We start from the raw sequence: 12,731 nt of genomic DNA on the forward strand, positions 1-12,731 counted from the left end.
TATGCCTCATGGGACTTGTAGTTCTGCAACAGCTGGAGGTCTGCTAATTGCATATGCCTGCTTTACAAAGACATTGCATCATGATATTCCAAATATGTGTGTGCTCTTAAGCTTTCCACTTGTGCGACTTGTCATGTGATTTAGAAATCGCATGAGACCTCGTATCCAATGAGTACTGTTCATATCTGTGTGACTTCATACAGCGATGGTTACAGCGACTTTTTCAGCGACTGCGCTGAGAAAAATGATGCAATATAGCTGTAGATATGAAACAAACATCATTTCTGTTGACCTTATAATTCTCACTTCATCAAAGAGAAGCTTCTGCCGAAACCCGGGATCGAACCAGGGACCTTTAGATCTTCAGTCTAACGCTCTCCCAACTGAGCTATTTCGGCGCTGTGAGTTTTTCAATTTTTCTTTAAAAAAAAATTCAAAAAGTGAGGAGGAGACTATATTTAACTCTTTCACCGCCAGACTGATTTCACCACTTAACATTTACCTGCAATTGCCGTCAACGGCACCGTCCTAAATCGGTGCGACGTAGTTTCCGTACTACTCTTTGCGATTCTGGGCTGCGATTTACGTTTGACATCTGTGCAGAAACCTGGAGACGCAGGCAGCAGCTCTTCACATATTTTACATTTAATTTCCATTTGTACCATAAGCGTGGGAGTCAAATCTTTCAGAAACCTGGAGCTGCTACGCATCGTACGGGGCACAGGCAGAACAGAGCGGTTGCAGAACTACAAGTCCCATGAGGCATAGCAAGACTCTGACAGCCACAAGCATGACACCCAGAGGCAGAGGCATGATGGGACTTGTAGTTTTGCAACAGCTGGAGGTCCACTAATTGCATATCCCTGCCATAGAGAATCTGTGGGGTATTGTCAGGAGGACGATGAGAGAAATATCCGAATGAACGAAAAAACCCGTTTAACAAATTTTTTCAGACTATGCGTCAATTTGAATATTCCAAAATTCATAAATTAGAAATTCGAAAATCCGAAAATTCTAAATGATAACTAACTAATAATAACGTAACTATTATTAACTATTAAATTATAGGTATTGGAATTTCCTTTCAAATTTGTCTGTTAGTGAACGTAACGAATACAAATTTATCCGAAGTTATGAATCATCCGAAATAACGAATGCTGCATCTAAACAAATGGAACGCAACAAATTAATAATAATAAATAACAATTATAATAATAAAGATGTTTTACATGGCCTAGCAACAGCCATTTCTGGTAAGTAAAATTTATTTTTTTTTTTTTTATTTTTTTTTAGATTTTTACAAACATTTTTATGTAGTTTTTTTTTAGGGTGGACCTCTGCTTTAACTTCGGATAAATTCACTAACAGCCATATTTGAAAGGGAATTCCAATACCTATAATTTAATAGTTAGTTATTATTAGTTATTCTTTCAAATTTTCGGATTTCCTTTCTTATTTTAGGGTTTTTGAATTTTCGAATTTACGCATTTATGAATTTTTCTAATTTACGAATTGCGATCATAATGGAATGGCCTTAAAAAAGAAAAAAAAAAACGTAAGAAACGAAAACTAATTTTTTTTTTCGGTTGTGCACATTGGTGCGCTTTTCAAAAATGCACATATAACGCATCTCCCATTTATTTATTTTCAAAAGAAATAAATGCCTAGCAACAGCCATTTCTGGTAAGTAAAAAAATATATATATTTTTTTTTAAAGATTTTTACGAGCATTTTTTTTAGGATGGACCTCCACTTTAACTTCGGATAAATTCACTAACAGCCATATTTGAAAGGAAATTCCAATAGCTATAATTTAATAGTTAGTTATTATTAGTTAGTTATTCTTTCAAATTTTTCGGATTTCCTTTCTTATTTTTGGATTTTTGAATTTTCGAATTTACGCATTTACGAATTTTTTGAATTTACGAATTGCGATCATAATGGAATGGCCTTAAAAAAGAAAAAGAAAACGTAAGATATGAAAACAATTTTTTTTTTTTAGCGGTGCACATTGGTGCGCTTTTCAAAAACGCACATATAACGCATCTCCCATTTATTTATTTTCAAAAGAAATAAATGCCTAGCAACAGCCATTTCTGGTAAGTTAAAAAAAAAATTTTTTTTAAGATTTTTACGAGCATTTTCTTTAGGGTGGACCTCCGCTTTAACTTCAGATAAATTCACTAACAGCCATATTTGAAAGGAAATTCCAATACCTATAATGTAATAGTTAGTTATTCTTTCTAATTTTCTTTCTTATTTTTGGATTTTTGAATTTTCGAATTTATGAATTTTTCGAATTTACGAATTGCGATCATAACGAATGGCCTTGAAAAAGAAAAAAAAAACTAAAGAAACTAAAACAATTTTTTTTTTTCGCCGGTGCACATAACACCTCAGCAGGCACTTTTTGGTGCGCTTTTCAAAAACGCACATATAACGCAACTCCCATTTGTTCCTTTTCAAAAGAAATAAATGCCTAGCAACAGCCATTTCTGGTAAGTAAAAAAAATGTTTTTTAACCACTTGCTTACTGGGCACTTAAACCCCCCTCCTGCCCAGACCAATTTTCAGCTTTCAGCGCTGATGCACTTTGAATGACAATTGCGCGGGCATACAAAAAATTTCATTTGGGTACAGTACCCAAATGAAATTTTTTATCATTTTTTTCCCACAAATAGAGCTTTCTTTTGGTGGTATTTAATTACAGCTGGGAGTTTTATTTTTTGCTAAACAAACAAAAAAAGATGCAAAATAAAAAAAAATAAAAATAAAAATCATGTTTCATAGTTTGTTATAAAATTTTGCAAACAGGTAATTTTTCTCCTTCATTGAAATGCGCTGATGAGGCGGCACTGGTGGGCACTGATAGGCTGCACTGGTGGGCACTGATAGGCACAGTTAAGGTGCCACTAATAGGCACAGATAAGGTGGCACCGATAGGCACAGATAAGGCAGTACTGATGGGCACAGATAAGGCGGCACTGATGGGCAAAGATGGGCACAGATAAGATGGCACTGATGAGTGGCACGGATGGGTGGCACGGATGGGTGGCACGGATGGGTGGCACTAAGGGGCACTGATAGGTACCACTGATAGATGGGACTGATGGGCACTGATGGGCAAAGATGGGCACAGATAAGATGGCACTGATGAGTGGAACGGATGGGTGGCACGGATGGGTGGCACTAAGGGGCACTGATAGGTACCACTGATAGATGGGACTGATGGGCACTGATAGGTGGCACTGATAGGTGGCTCTGATAGGTGGCACTGCTGGGCACTGATGGGCGGCACTGATGGGCACTGGTAGATGACACTGATGGGCACGGATATGTGCCACTGGGGTGCAGCACTGTTGTTGAGGCAGATTGTGGGCACTGATAGGTGGCACTGTGGATACTGATGGGTGGCACTGTGGGCACTGATGGGTGGCACTGTGGGCACTGATGGGTGGCACTATGGGCACTGATGGGTGGCACTGATGGGGGCACTTTTTTATTATTTAGGTGGCACTGGCAGGGGACAGGTGGGCACTGATAAGCTGGCCGTGATCGGGACTGATGTCCAGCTCTGTTGTGTCACATGATCAGCTGTCATTGGCTGACAGCTGATCACGTGATAAGGGGTCGGGATCAACTCCTTGCTCCGATCCGTGATCAGGCGAGTCTCATAGACTCGCTGATCACAAAGCGCGCGGCGCGTGCCCCTCAGGGGGCGTGCAGGCCGCTTGTGCACGGGACGACGTCAATAGACGTAGTCCCGGCAAAGCAGGTCCGCACTGTAGCCGTCATTCGGCTATAGCGCGGATCTCTAGTGGTTAAAGATTTTTACGAGCATTTTTATGTAATTTTTTTTTTTTTTAGGGTGGACCTCCACTTTAACTTCGAAAAAAATTCACTAACAGCCATATTTAAAAGAAAATTCCAATACCTATAATTTAATAGTTAGTTATTATTAGTTAGTTATTCTTTTGAATTTTTCGAATGTAACATTTGTTTGAATTTACACATTTTTTAAACATAACGAATGGCCTTAAAAAAAATAAAAACCTGAAAGAAACAAAAACTATTTTTGTTTTCGGCGGTGCACATAACACTTCAGCACTTTTTGGTGCACTTTTCAAAAACGCACATATAACGCATCTTCCATTTATTTCTTTTCAAAACAGAGTATAGTGTCACTTTATGCTTTGAAAGCCAAAGATAGAAGCTGATTTGTTAGCACGAGCAGCCAATTAGGACTCTGGGTGATCCTTAAGATTTTGTAGCAATGTCAGGATGGCCGAGCGGTCTAAGGCGCTGCGTTCAGGTCGCAGTCTCCTCTGGAGGCGTGGGTTCGAATCCCACTTCTGACAGCTGATTTTTGACTCTTTACATAGACATCGCAGCGTGAAATTCCAATTCCGAGTATCATGCTGAGATACGAAGATGACAACTGAGTACTGATAATGAAAGAGGATACAAGAAGTAATAATAATTGTAACTACTGACGCATTTTAAAGAGGAAGTAAACCCTGATGGGTTTACTTCCTCTTTTTTTCCCTGCAAAGGTAAAGCATAATGGACTACTATGCATCGCATAGTAGTCCATTATGTGTCACTTACCTGACACAGGAGCCAGCGAAGTCGCCGCTGTCCCCTGTAGTCCGCCGCATCCATCTTGCTGGTGGCGTCTCGCAGCTCTGACGAATCACAGCGGCGAAGCCGCGATGACGTCACTCCCGCGCATGCGCACGGGAGTCGCGTCTCGCAGCTCCGCCGCTGCCATTCGGCGAAGCCGCGATGACGTCACTCCCGCGCATGCGCACGGGAGTCGACAAATTAGGCAAATCCATTCTTGGACTTGCCGCATTTAGTGCGCCTGCGCGCCGCTGTCTACGGCGCATGCGCCGTAGACAGCGGTGCCCATTTTCGGGCAAATATCTCCTAAACCATATAGGTTTAGGAGATATTGCTTGGACCTACAGGTAAGCCTTAATCTAGGCTTACCTGTAGGTCAAAGTGGTTTGAAAGGGTTTACTTCCTCTTTAACCAACAGGTCACATGACAGCACATGAAACTGTATTCATAGATGTGCCAGGTGTGCCTGGGCACACCCTAATCACTATGTGCGGTGCTCATTCCCCCTACTTCCCTCACTCCACCCTCCTTTGTTGGCCCCCATGCATTTCCATGCTGCTGGCTCCCCTCCCCCCAGTTGCTGCGGGGTATGTTTTAAGAAGGAGAAGAGATCTCACGGCTCAAGGAGCACACATGCAGGCTGTAAACTGTCTCTTCGGCTGGGAAGCCACAGGTGCTGGCTATTACCACTAGCAACAGACAAAAAACAAGCTCTGGACTGCCGTACTCTTCAGAAGATCACTTTCTTTTATTGGAAAATCACATCACAGCTCAACAAACACAGCGAACAAGGAAAAATTGCTGACGTTTCACACTAGCTGTGAATAAGCACTACAGCTAGTGGGAAACGTCAGCAATTTTTCCTTGTTCGCTGTGTTTGTTGAGCTGTGATGTGATTTTCTAATAAAAGAAAGTGGTCTTCTGAAGAGTGCGGCAGTCCACAGTTTTTTTTTTTCGTCTGGGGTATGCTTTAAGATGGAAAGCGGGGGGTGAAGGGGCCAGGAAATATGTAATTTGCTGACACTTTTCTAAATGAACACACTCGCTCACTGTGTCCGTTCATAACGGAAGCATAGTGTTTACTATGCTTCGGTTTGTGAATGAATAGGAAGCCACTTTGCACAGAGCACTTCCTATTCATTCACTGTCCAGTGCAGCTGAGTCTGCAAAGAAAGTGTGTTTGAGCTTTGGGGTGCACATGTAATGTAATAGGCTGCGCACACCTGTGCTAACCGGTGTGTATTAGGTGATTCTTTTCACATTAAAATGATAATCTCTCACTTCCTGTGGAGTCTCCTGGACAGGAAGTGATGAGAAATTTCCTTAAAGCGGGAGTCCGCCGGGACTCCGCGTTTTTTTTTTTTTATTAAAAGCCAGCAGCTACAAATACTGCAGCTGCTGACTTTTAAAATAGTGACACTTACCTGTCCAGCACGCCCGCGATGTCGGCACCCGAAGCCGATCTCTAGTTCGCCTGTCGGGTCCTGCCGCCGCCATCTTGGGTATGGGAATCAGGAAATGGAGCCTTTCGGCTTCATTTCCCGGTTCCCTACTGCGCATGCGCGAATCGCGCTGCGCAATAAGGACGCTCCCCGCCGCCTCTGGGATCTGTGTGTTTCCCAGCAGGCAGCGGGGCACTTGCGGGAAGAGGCGGGCACTTGCGGAAAGGGGCGTAAGTTACGCCCCTTTCCGCAGAGAGCTATCCCGGAAGTGGGTGCAGTTACCTGGATTATCCAGGTAACTGCACCTCCCTCCCCCCTGAAAGGTGCCGATCGTGGCACCGGAGGGGGGGAGGGTTCCGATGAGCGGAAGGTCCACTTTAGGGTAGACCTCCGCTTTAAGAAGAACACAGATGGCCAAAAAAAAACAGAAACCTGACCGTTATTTTAATCCTCTAGCACACTATCTAGAAAGGAAGGAAAGTTTGGCTTTAGATGCACTTTTAATTATCCTTTTACTATCTCAGTGTTCGTCTAATATGAACTGTAAATGAAACTGATAGAAAACCGAGGAGCACGGAGGGGGACCGAGGAGCATGCGGGGCCCCAGAGCATGAAGGAGGACCGAGGAGCACGGAGGGGGACCGAGGAGGAGGACCAAGGAGCACAAAGGGGGACCGGAGCATGGAGGAGGACCGAGGAGCATGGAGGGGGACTGAGGAGGACCAAGGAGCACAGAAGGGGACTGAGGAGGAGGACCAAGGAGCACAAAGGGGGACTGGAGCATGGAGGAGGACCGAGGAGCATGGAGGGGGACTGAGGAGGACCAAGGAGCACAGAAGGGGACTGAGGAGGAGGACCAAGGAGCACAAAGGGGGACTGGAGCATGGAAGAGGACCGAGGAGCGCAAAGGGGGATCAGAGCATGGAGGAGGACCGAGGAGCACGGAGGGGGACCGAGGAGCATGACCAAGGAGCACGAAGGTGGACCGGAGCATGGAGGATGACCGAGGAACACGGAAGGGGACCAAGGAGGAGGACCAAGGAGCCCGAAGGGGGACCGAAGCATGGAGGAGGACCGAGGAGCACGGAGGGGGATCAGAGCATGGAGGAGGACCGAGGAGCACGGAGGGGGATCAGAGCATGTAGAGGGACCGAGGAACACGGAAGGGGACTGGAGCACGGAGGGGGACCAAGGAGCCCTGAGGGGGTCTGGAGTATGGAGGGGGAACTGGAGCACGAACGGAGAAAGAGGGGGACCGAGGAGCACGGAGGAGGACCAAGAGGCAGGGAGGGGGACCGAGGAGCACGGAGGAGGACCAAGAGGCAGGGAGGGGGACTGAGGAGCCTGTAGGAGGCCCGGAGCACGGAGAAGGACTGGAGCATGGAGGGGGAACAGAGAGAGAGGGGGACCGAGGAGCACGGAGGACCAAGAGGCGGGGGGACCGAGGAGGCTGTCGGAGGACTGGAGCACGGAGGGGGAACAGAGAGAGAGGGGGACCGAGGAGCACAGAGGAGGCCCAGGAAGCAGGGAGGGGGACCGAAGAGCCTGGCGGAGGACCAGAGCTCGGAGGGAGACCGGAGCACAGAGGGGGACCGAGGAGCACGGAGGGGGACTGGAGGTGAACAGTTGGGGTGATCGGTGCGGTGCTGGTGAGGAGTTGCAATCATCAATCTCCCTGTATAGATTTCAATAAAGCAGCTGAAGGCCGTGGGGGGAGGGGGGGGGAGGAGAAGCTGTTGTCAGCTGCTACTAGTTTTGGTATCAGTCCAAACCTAGTATATATATTATTTTTTTAATACATTATGTTTTGAGGGGTAACATGCGATTTAAACTGATTTTTCCTAGTATAAAATAAAATTCAGGCTTCATTTACAAATGACTTCTTTTTTTTGGTATATAGACGGTATTATGACATGATTTTCTAATGACATTTCAAGCTGAGCTCTATTTTGCTCCATCAAAAAGCTTCTGCCGAAACCCGGGATCGAACCAGGGACCTTTAGATCTTCAGTCTAACGCTCTCCCAACTGAGCTATTTCGGCACTGAAAGCAAGGGAATTTTTTGAAAAAGTCGGCAGGAGACGCGTTTAACTCTTTCACGGCTGGACTGACTTTTTCATTGTATTTTAAATAAATGAATTTTTTAAGCTCAGGGTTTAGATGCAAGAAATAAATCTCTTCTCTTTTGCGTTTTGAAGAGCATTTTTCTAGCAGAAAATAACGCTAAACGTTAGTGCAAAAAAAAAAAAAAAAACACTCAAAATGTTGTGGGTTTTTTTTCCTGCCCAGAGTACTGGTGTCTTTCAAGCTAGTGTGCATGGAGCCTCAAAACGCACCGGGTGTGCGATCTGCTGTGGGTGTCATTATTTTCCTAACCGCACCCCCCCAACTCAGAGTACTTACCGGCATTGGATCGCATTGGTACTGCAATACCATGCGATTTGATGCTGTGCGTTTTTGAAAAGACGTGCACTGCTTTTTTGGGCGTTTTCTGTTTTATTTAAATTTTTTCCCTTTTTTTTGTTTTTCACTCATACAAAATGTATATAATTGTCTTTTTTTTTTTGTTTTTTGTTTTTTACCAAAAATATGTAGCAGAATACTTTGGCCTAAATTGATGAAAAAAAAAAAAGATTTTTAATTTTTTTTTTAATTGGATGTGTTTTATATCAGGAAGCAAAAAATATCGTATTTTTTTATTTTTATTTTCAATATTTTTTTTGTTTCTAGCTCAAAAAATAAAAACTGCAGAGGGGATCAAATACCACCAAAAGAAATCTTTATCTGTGGGGGGAAAAAAAAGTACATCAATTATATTTGGGTACAGGGTCGCACGATCGTGCAATTGTCAAAGTAACGCAGTGCCGTATCACAAAATATGGCCTGATCAGGACGGGGGGGGGGGGGGGGTAAAGCCTTCCGGGGCTGAAGTGGTCAATACAATTATTTATTTTTGGAGTAGTGTCACTTTAAGCTTTGAAAGCCAAACATAGAAGCTGATTGGTTGGTATAAGCAGCTGATCAGGATTCTAGCCACTATGGGAGGTCTCTATCCAATTAGGACTCTGGGTGATCCTATGCATTTTGTAGCAATGTCAGGATGGCCGAGCGGTCTAAGGCGCTGCGTTCAGGTCGCAGTCTCCTCTGGAGGCGTGGGTTCGAATCCCACTTCTGACAGCTGATTTTTGACTCTTTACATAGACATTGCAGCGTGAAATTCCAAGTATCTTGCTGAGATACTAAGATGACAGCTGAGTACTGATAATGAAAGAGGATGCAGGGAGTAATAATAATTGTACCTACTGACGCATTTTAACCAACAGGTCACATAACAGCACACGGAACAGTATTCATAGGTGTGCCAGGTGTGCCTGGGATTAGGTGTCCCTAATCACTATGTGCAATCCTCACTCCACCCTCCCCTCTTTGTTGGCCCCCACGCATTTCAATGCTGCTGGCTCCCCTCCCCCCAGTTGCTGCGGGGTATGTTTTAAGAAGGAGAAGAGATCTCACCGCTCCAGGAGCACACATGCAGGCTGTAAACTGTCTCTTCGGCTGGGAAGCCACAGGTGCTGGCTATTACCACTAGCAACAGACGAAAAACAAGCTCTGGACTGCCATACTCTTCAGAAGATCACTTTCTTTTATTGGAAAATCACATCACAGCTCAACAAACACAGCGAACAAGGAAAAATTGCTGACGTTACACACTAGCTGTGAATAAGCACTACAGCTAGTGTGAAACGTCAGCAATTTTTCCTTGTTCGCTGTGTTTGTTGAGCTGTGATGTGATTTTCCAATAAAAGAAAGTGATCTTCTGAAGAGTGCGGCAGTCCAGAGTTTGTTTTTTTCGTCTGGGGTATGCTTTAAGATGGAAAGCGGGGGTGAAGGGGCCAGGAAATATGTAATTTGCTGACACTTTTCTAAATGAACACACTCGCTCACTGTGTCCATTCATAACGGAAGCATAGTAAACCGTGTTTACTATGCTTCGGTTTGTGAATGAATAGGAAGCCACTTTGCACAGAGCACTTCCTATTCATTCACTGTCCAGTGCAGCTGAGTCTGCAAAGAAAGTGTGTTTGAGCTTTGGGGTGCACATGTAATGTAATAGGCTGCGCACACCTGTGCTAACCGGTGTGTATTAGGTGATTCTTTTCACATTAAAATGATAATCTCTCACTTCCTGTGGAGTCTCCTGGACAGGAAGTGATGAGAAATCTCCTTAAGAAGAACACAGATGGCAAAAAAAAAAACCCAGAGACCTGACCGTTATTTTAATCCTCTAGCACACTATCTAGAAAGGAAGGAAAGTTTGGCTTTAGATGCACTTTTAATTATCCTTTTACTATCTCAGTGTTCGTCTAATATGAACTGTAAATGAAACTGATAGAAAACCGAGGAGCACGGAGGGGGACCGAGGAGCACACGGGGCCCCAGAGCATGAAGGAGAACCGAGGAGCACGGAGGGGGACCGAGGAGGAGGACCAAGGAGCACAAAGGGGGACCGGAGGATGGAGGAGGACCGAGGAGCATGGAGGGGGACTGAGGAGGAGGACCAAGGAGCACAAAGTGGGACCGGAGCATGGAGGAGGACCAAGGAGCACGAAGGGGGATCAGAGCATGGAGGAGGACCGAGGAGCACGGAGGGGGACTGAGGAGGAGGACCAAGGAGCACAAAGGGGGACTGGAGCATGGAGGAGGACCGAGGAGCATGGAGGGGGACTGAGGAGGAGGACCAAGGAGCACAAAGTGGGACCGGAGCATGGAGGAGGACCAAGGAGCACGAAGGGGGATCAGAGCATGGAGGAGGACCGAGGAGCACGGAGGGGGACCAAGGAGGAGGACCAAGGAGCACGAAGGTGGACCGGAGTATGGAGGATGACCGAGGAACATGGAGGGGGACCAAGGAGGAGGACCAAGGAGCCCGAAGGGGGATCAGAGCATGGAGGAGGACCGAGGAGCACGAAGGGGGATCAGAGCATGGAGGAGGACCGAGGAGCACGGAGGGGGACTGAGGAGGAGGACCAAGGAGCCCGAAGGGGGATCAGAGCATGGAGGAGGACCGAGGAGCACAGAGGGGGATCAGAGCATGGAGGAGGACCGAGGAGCACGGAGGGGGTTCAGAGCATGGAGGGGGACCGAGGAACACGGAAGGGGACTGGAGCACGTAGGGGGACCAAGGAGCACTAAGGGGGTCTGGAGTATGGAGGGGGGACTGGAGCACAGAGGGGGAACGGAGAAAGAGGGGGACCGAGGAGCACGGAGGAGGACCAAGAGGCAGGGAGGGGGACCGAGGAGCCTGTCAGAGGACCGGAGCATGGAGGAGGACTGGAGCACGGAGGGGGAACAGAAAGAGAGGGGGACCAAGGAGCACGGAGGAGGACCAAGAGGCAGGGAGGGGGACAGAGGAGCCTGTCGGAGGACCGGAGCATGAAGGGGGACCGAGGAGCACAGAGGAGGCCCAGGAAGCAGGGAGGGGGACCGAAGAGCCTGGCGGAGGACCAGAGCTCGGAGGGGGACCGGAGCACAGGGGGGGACTGAGGAGCACGGAGGGGGACTGGAGGTGGACAGTTGGGGTGATCGGTGCGGTGCTGGTGAGGAGTTGCAATCACCAATCTCCCTGTATAGATTTCAATAAAGCAGCTGAAGGCCGTGGGGGGAGGGGGGGAGGAGAAGCCGTTGTCAGCTGCTACTAGTTTTGGTATCAGTCCAACCCTAGTATATATATATTATTTTTAAAATATATTATGTTTTGAGGGGTAACATGCAATTTAAACTGATTTGTCCTAGTATAAAATAAAATTCAGGCTTCATTTACAAAATTACAAACGACTTCTTTTTTTTGGTATATAGACGGTATTATGACATGATTTTCTAATGACATTTCAAGCTGAGCTCTATCAAAAGCTTCTGCCGAAACCCGGGATCGAACCAGGGACCTTTAGATCTTCAGTCTAACGCTCTCCCAACTGAGCTATTTCGGCACTGAAATCAAGGAAATTTTTTGAAAAACTCAGGAGGAGACACGTTTAACTCTTTCATGGCTGGACTGACTTTTTCATTGTATTTTAAGTGAATGAATTTTTTAAGCTCAGGGTTCAGATGCAAGAAATAAATCTCTTCTCTTTTGCGTTTTGAAGAGCATTTTTCTGTAAAAAAACACTCAAAATTTTGTGGGTTTTTTTTTCCTGCCCAGAGTACTGTTGTTTTTCAAGCTAGTGTGCATGGAGTGGAGTGGAGTGTGCATGGAGCCTCAAAACGCACTGGGTGTGCAGATTGTCGACAGAATGGCACGGGCAGGCAAATGGGCGTACATGTACGTCCCTTTAAATTTGCCGCCCTGCCATCGGGAGCGCGCCGCCAGCGGCGCGCTCCCGCACTGGTCGGGACCCCCGTGAGTCCGGTCGCGGGACCCGCGGACTCGATCGCCGCGGGCATCCCCGCGATCGTCTCACGGAGCGGCCAAATGAAGAAATGCCGTTGTAAACAGCATTTCTTCATTCTGCCTAGCAACTAGTGACGCTGATCTCTGCTCCATGTGATTGGAGCAGAGATCAGCATTCAGTAAATGAAAGCCCAACCCCCCCACAGTTAGTAACACACCCCTAGGAACACTTAACCCCTACACTGCCACCCACTGGTTAACCCCTTCACTGCCAGTGT

The 12,731-nt window shown here is 46.4% G+C and overlaps 5 non-coding genes across 5 annotated transcripts; 2 read left to right on the forward strand and 3 right to left on the reverse strand.

Moving 5' to 3' along the window:
• Positions 1–325: 325 nt before the first annotated feature.
• Positions 326–398, reverse strand: TRNAF-GAA (transfer RNA phenylalanine (anticodon GAA)). The gene has a single exon. It is a non-coding gene; the product is annotated as a tRNA-Phe (tRNA).
• Positions 399–4,275: 3,877 nt separating this feature from the next.
• Positions 4,276–4,358, forward strand: TRNAL-CAG (transfer RNA leucine (anticodon CAG)). Its single transcript has one exon. It is a non-coding gene; the product is annotated as a tRNA-Leu (tRNA).
• A 3,676-nt stretch (positions 4,359–8,034) lies between these two features.
• TRNAF-GAA (transfer RNA phenylalanine (anticodon GAA)) lies at positions 8,035–8,107 on the reverse strand. Its single transcript has one exon. It is a non-coding gene; the product is annotated as a tRNA-Phe (tRNA).
• A 1,052-nt stretch (positions 8,108–9,159) lies between these two features.
• TRNAL-CAG (transfer RNA leucine (anticodon CAG)) lies at positions 9,160–9,242 on the forward strand. The gene has a single exon. It is a non-coding gene; the product is annotated as a tRNA-Leu (tRNA).
• A 2,737-nt stretch (positions 9,243–11,979) lies between these two features.
• TRNAF-GAA (transfer RNA phenylalanine (anticodon GAA)) lies at positions 11,980–12,052 on the reverse strand. Its single transcript has one exon. It is a non-coding gene; the product is annotated as a tRNA-Phe (tRNA).
• Between the last annotated feature and the right edge of the window lie 679 nt (positions 12,053–12,731).

Source organism: Lithobates pipiens, unplaced genomic scaffold (assembly GCF_037356315.1).
Source record: "Lithobates pipiens isolate NorthernLeopardFrog02 unplaced genomic scaffold, aLitPip1_a1.2 Scaffold_27, whole genome shotgun sequence".
NCBI lineage: Eukaryota > Metazoa > Chordata > Amphibia > Anura > Ranidae > Lithobates > Lithobates pipiens.